Source organism: Procambarus clarkii, unplaced genomic scaffold (genome assembly GCF_040958095.1).
Source record: "Procambarus clarkii isolate CNS0578487 unplaced genomic scaffold, FALCON_Pclarkii_2.0 HiC_scaffold_142, whole genome shotgun sequence".
In the NCBI taxonomy this organism is placed as follows: Eukaryota; Metazoa; Arthropoda; class Malacostraca; order Decapoda; family Cambaridae; genus Procambarus; species Procambarus clarkii.
The window spans coordinates 1,024,641-1,031,059 of record NW_027189175.1 but is presented as its reverse complement, the minus strand read 5'-3'; positions in this window follow the sequence as shown (position 1 = coordinate 1,031,059).

The window sequence follows — 6,419 nt, the reverse complement described above, 5'->3', positions numbered from 1 at the left end:
GGAATCAGAGGATTAATGAAGTGATGCAGAGGCTGAAGAGAGTGTTGCAGAGGCTCAAGAGAGGGATGCAGAAGCTCAAGAGAGGGATGCAGAGACTCAAGAGAGTTATGCAGAGGCTCAAGAGAGTGATGCAGAGGCTGACGAGAGTGAAGCAGAGCCTCAAGTGAGGGACGTAGAGGCTCAAGAGAGTGATGCAGAAGCTCAAGAGAGTGATGCAGAGGCTTAAGAGAGTGATGCAGAGGCTTATGAGAGGGGGATGCAGAGGCACAAGAGAGTTATGCAGAGGCTGAAGAGAGTGATGCAGAGGCTCAAGAGAGTGATGCAGAGACTTTTGCTAGGGATGCCGAGGCTCAAGAGAGTGATGCAGAGGCTCAGGAGAGGGATGCAGAGGCTCAAGAGAGTGATGCAGAAGCTCAAGAGAGTGATGCAGAGGCCTAAGAGAATGATGCAGAGGCTCAAGAGAGGGATGCAGAGGCCGAAGAGAGTGATGCAGAGGGTCAAGAGAATGATGCAGAGGCTTACGAGAGTGATGCAGAGGCTTACGAGAGTGATGCAGAGGCTCAAGAGAGTGATGCAGAGGCTCAAGAGAGGGATGCTGGGGCTCATGAGAGTGATGCAAAGGCTCAAGAGAGTGATTCAGAGGCTCAAGAGAGGGATGCAGAGGCTAAAGTGAAGGATGCAGAGGCACAAGAGAGGGATGCAGAGGCTATTGAGAGTGATGCAGAGGATCATGAGAGGGATGCAGAGGCTTAAGAGAGTGATGCAAAGGCTCAAGAGAGGGATGCAGAGGCTCAAGAGAGGGATGCAGAGCATCAGGAGAGGGATTCACAGGCTCAAGAGAGGGATTCAGAGGCTTAAGATAGTGATGCAGAGGCTGAAGAGTTTGTTGCAGAGGCTTGAAGAAAGGGATGCATAGGCTCAAGAGAGTGATGCAGAGGCTCAAGAGAGTTATGCAGAGGCTCAAGAGAGTGATGCAAAGGCTTACGAGAGTGATGCAGAGGCTAAAGAGAGGGATGCAGAGGCTCAAGTGAGGGAAGTAGAGGCTCAAGAGAGTGATGCAGAAGCTCAGAGAGTGAAGCAGAGGCTAAAGAGAGGGATGCAGAGGCTTAAGAGAGTGATGCAAAGGCTGAAGAGTGGGATGCAGAGGCTCATGAGAAGATGTAGGAGTTCAAGAGAGGAATGCAGAGGCTCAAGAAAGGGATTTTGAGGATTAAGAAAGTGATGCAGAGGCTCAAAATAGGGATGCAGAGGCTCAAAATAGGGATGCAGAGGCTAAGAGGGTGATGAAGAGGCTCAAGAGAGTGACGCAGAGGCTCATGAGAGGGATGCAGGGGCCCAAGAAAGTGATGCAGATGCTCAAGAGAGGGATGCAGAGGATGAAGAGAATGATGCATAGGCTCGAAAGAGTGATGCAGAGGCTCAAGAAAAGGAATCAGAGGATTGAAGGAGTGATGCAGAGGCTGAAGAGAGTGTTGCAGAGGCTCAAGAGAGGGATGCAGAAGCTCAAGAGAGGGATGCAGAGACTCAAGAGAGTTATGCAGAGGCTCAAGAGAGTGATGCAGAGGCTGACGAGAGTGAAGCAGAGGCTCAAGTGAGGGACGTAGAGGCTCAAGAGAGTGATGCAGAAGCTCAAAGAGAGTGATGCAGAGGCTTAGGAGAGTGATGCAGAGGCTTATGAGAGGGGATGCAGAGGCTGAAGAGAGTGATGCAGAGGCTGAAGAGAGTGATGCAGAGGCTTAAATGAGGGATGCAGAGGCTCAAGAGAGGGATGCAGGGGCTCACGAGAGGGATGCAGAGGCTTAAGAGAGTGATGCAAAGGCTAAAGAGAGGGATGCAGAGGCTCAAGAGAGTGATGCAGAGGCCTAAGAGAGGGATGCAGAGGCTCAAGAGAATGATGCAGAGGCTCACGAGACTGCTGCAGATGCTCAAGAGAGGGATGCTGAGACTTCAAAGAGGGATGCAGAAGCTAAAGAGAGTGATGCCGAGGCTGAAGAGAGAGATGCAGAGGCTTAAGAGAGCGATGCATAGGCTCAGGAGAGTAATGCAGAGGCTCAAGAGAGTGATGTAGATCCTTAAGAGAGGGATGCAGAGGCTCAAGAGAATGATGCAAGGGCTCAAGAGAGTGATGCAGAGGATCAAGAGAGGGATGCAGAGGCTTAAAAGAGTGATGCAGAGGCACAAGAGAATGATGCAGAGGCTCAAGAGAGTGATGGCAGAGGATTAAGAGAGTGATGCAGAGGCTCAAGAGAGTGATGCAGAGGATCAAGAGAGTGATGCAGAGGCTCAAGAGAGTGATGCAGGTGCTTAAGAGAGTGAGGCAGAGGCTCAAGAGAGTCATGCAGAGGGTCAAGAGAGTGATGCAGAGGCTTAAGATAGGGCTGCAGAGGCTCAAGAGAGTGATGCAGAGGCTCAAGAGAGTGATGCAGAGGCTCAAGAGAGTGATGCAGAGGCTCAAGAGAGGGATGCAGAGGCCTTAAGAGAGTGATGCAGAGGCTCAAGCGAGTGATGCAGAGATTTTGAGAGGGATGCCGAGGCTCAAGAGAGTGATGCAGAGGCTCAGGAGAGGGATGCAGAGGCTCAAGAGAGTGATGCAGAGGCTTACGAGAGTGATGCAGAGGCTAAAGAGAGGGGATGCAGAGGCTTAAGAGAGTGATGCAAAGGCTGAAGAGAGGGATGCAGAGGCTCATGAGAAGATGTTGGAGTTCAAGAGAGGGATGCAGAGGCTCAAGAAAGGGATGCTGAGGCTTATGAAAGTGATGCAGAGGCTCAAAATAGGGATGCAGAGGCTCAAAATAGGGATGCAGAGGCTTAAGAGGGTGATGAAGAGGCTCAAGAGAGTGATGCAGATGCTCAAGAGAGGGATGCAGAGGATGAAGAGAATGATGCATAGGCTCGAAAGAGTGAATGCAGAGGCTCAAGAAAGGGAATCAGAGGATTAAGGGAGTGATGCAGAGGCTGAAGAGAGTGTTGCAGAGGCTCAAGAGAGGGATGCAGAAGCTCAAGAGAGGGATGCAGAGACTCAAGAGAGTTATGCATAGGCTCTAGAGAGTGATGCAGAGGCTGACGAGAGTGAAGCAGAGCCTCAAGTGAGGGGACGTAGAGGCTCAAGAGAGTGATGCAGAAGGTCAAGAGAGTGATGCAGAATCTTAAGAGAGTGATGCAGAGGCTTATGAGAGGGGATGCAGAGGCTCAAGAGAATGATGCAGAGGCTGAAGAGAGTGATGCAGAGGCTCAAGAGAGTGATGCAGAGACTTTTGAGAGGGATGCCGAGGCTCAAGAGAGTGATGCAGAGGCTCAGGAGAGGGATGCAGAGGCTCAAGAGTGTGATGCAGAAGCTCAAAAGAGTGATGCAGAGGCCTAAGAGAATGATGCAGAGGCTCAAGAGAGGGATGCAGAGGCCGAAGAGAGTGATGCAGAGGGTCAAGAGAATGATGCAGAGGCTTACGAGAGTGATGCAGAGGCTTTCGAGAGTGATGCAGAGGCTCAAGAGAGTGATGCAGAGGCTCAAGAGAGTGATGTAGAGGCTTAAGAGAGGGATGCAGAGTTTTAAGAAAGTGATGCAAAGGCTCAAAACAGTCATTCAGAGGCTTAAAAGGGTGATGCAGAGGCTCAAGAAAGTGATGCAGAGGCTCAAGAGAGGGATGCTGGGGCTCATGGGAGTGATGCAAAGGCTCAAGAGAGTGATTCAGAGGCTCAAGAGAGGGATGCAGAGGCTAAAGTGAGGGATGCAGAGGCACAAGAGAGGGATGCAGAGGCTCTTGAGAGTGATGCAGAGGATCATGAGAGGGATGCAGAGGCTCAAGAGAGGGATGCCGAGCATCAAGAGAGGGATTCACAGGCTCAAGAGAGGGATTCAGAGGCTTAAGATAGTGATGCAGAGGCTGAAGAGGGTGTTGCAGAGGCTGAAGAGAGGGATGCATAAGCTCAAGAGAGTGATGCAGAGGCTCAAGAGTGTTATGCAGAGGCTCAAGAGAGTGATGCAGAGGCTTACGAGAGTGATGCAGAGGCTAAAGAGAGGGATGCAGAGGCTCAAGTGAGGGAAGTAGAGGCTCAAGAGAGTGATACAGAAGCTCAAGAGAGTGATGCAGAGGCTTACGAGAATGATGCAGAGGCTTATGAGAGGGGATGCAGAGGCTCAAGAGAGTGATGCAGCGGCTGAAGAGAGTGATGCAGAAGCTTAAGTGAAGGATGCAGAGGCTGAGAAGAGAGGGATGCAGAGGCTCAAGAGAGGGATGCAGGGGCTCAAGAGAGGGATGAAGAGGCTCAAGAGAGGGATGCAGCGGCTCTTGAGAGTGATGCAGAGCCTCAAGAGAGGGATGCACAGGCATAAGAGAGTGATGCAAAGGCTAAAGAGAGGGATGCAGAGTCTCAAGAGAGTGATGCAGAGGCATAAGAGAGGGATGCAGAGGCTCAAGAGAATGATGCAGAGGCTCACGAGAGTGCTGCAGATGCTCAAGAGAGGGATGCTGAGGCTCCAAAGGTGATGAAGAAGGTAAAGAGAGTGATGTCGTGGCTGAAGAGTGAGATGCAGAGGCTTAAGAGAGTGATGCATAGGCTCAAGAGAGTAATGCAGAGGCTCAAGAGAATGATGTAGATCCTTAAGAGAGGGATGCAGAGGTTCAAGAGAATGATGCAGAGGCTCAAGAGAGTGATGCAGAGGATCAGGAGAGGGATGCTGGGGCTCATGAGAGTGATGCAGAGGCTCAAGAGAGTGATTCAGAGGCTCAAGAGAGGGATGCAGAGGCTAGAGTGAGGGATTCAGAGGAACAAGAGAGGGATGCAAAGGCTCTTGAGAGTGATGCAGAGGATCATGAGAGGGATGCAGAAGCTTAAGAGAGTGATGCAAAGGCTCAAGAGAGGGATGCAGAGGCTCAAGAGATTCCGGCTGAAACGTCGATATATGCAATAAAAACAGAGCTTCTTCCCTTTTTAATATCTTACTCAGTATTTTAACGAGAAACAAATAGTTGATTGAAAATGAAGTATTTAAGGTTATTATCTAATCAATTTTATGTTTGCATCATTTTTATCGTATATATAATGAATTAATACCAATAAACTGAAAATTCACAAAAACGTGGAAAAACGGCAAAATATTGCCTAATTCGTTGATATTTTGTTTAAATCACATAGAGGAAAAGGGGATGATAAACGTCAAAATATTGCTAAATTCGAGGCAAAAGAGGGTGATGCAGAGCCTCAAGAGAGTGATGCAGAGGCTGAAGAGAGGGATGCTGAGGCTCCAGAAAGGGATGCAGAGGGTCAGAGAGTGATCCAGAGGCTTAAGAGAGTGATGCAGATGTTCAAGAGAGTGATGCAGAGGCACAAGAGAATGATGTAGAGGCTTATAAGAGGGATGCAGAGGCTGTAGTGAATGATGCAGGGGCTCAAGAGAATGATGCAGAGGCTTAAGAGAGGGATGCAGAGGGTCAAGAGAGTGATCCAGAGGCTTAAGAGAGGAATGCAGAGGCTGAAGAGAACGATGCAGAGGCTTAAGAGAGGGATGCAGAGGCTGAAGAGAATGATGCAGAGGCTTAAGAGAGGGATGCAGAGGCTGAAGAGAATGATGCAGAGGCTTAAAAGAGTGATGCAGAGGCTCAGGAGAGTGATGCAGAGGCTCAAGAGAGTGATGCAGAGGCTGAAGAGAATGATGCAGAGGCATAAGAGAGTGATGCAGAGGCTGAAGAGAATGATGCAGAGGCTTAAGAGAGGGATAAAGAGACTCAAGAGAGTGATGCAGAGGCTCAAGAAAGGGGATGCAGAGGCTTAAGAGAGGGAGGCAGAGGCTCAAGAGAGGGATGCAGAGGCTCAAGAGAGGGACTCAGAGACTCAAGAGAGTGATGCAGAGGCTCAAGCGAGTGATGCAGAGGCTCAAGGGAGTGATGCAGAGGCTTAAGAGAGGGAGGTAGAGGCTCAAGAGAAGGATGCAGAGGCTCAAGAGAGGGATGCAGAGGCTCAGGAGAGGGATGCAGAGGCTCAAGTGAGGGATGCAGAGGCACAAGAGAGAGATGCAGAGGCTCTTGCGAGTGATGCAGAGGCTCAACAGAGGGATGCAGAGGCTTAAGAGAGTGATACAAAGGCTCAAGCGAGGGATGCAGTGGCTCATGAGAGGGATGCAGGAGTTCAAGAGAGGGATGCAGAGGCTCAAGAGAGTGATTCAGAGGCTTACGAGAGAGGTGCAGAGGCTTAAGATAGTGATGCAGAGGCTTAAGAGAGGGATGCAGAGGCCCAAGAGAGGGATGCAGAAGCTCAAGAGAGGGATGCAGGGGCTCAGGAGAGGGATGCAGAGTTTCAAGTGAGGGATGCAGAGGCAAAAGAGAGGGATGCAGAGGCAAAAGAGAGGGATGCAGAGGCTCTTGAGAGTGACGCAGAGGCTCAAGAGAGGGATGCAGAGGCTTAAGAGAGTGATGTTGATGCTC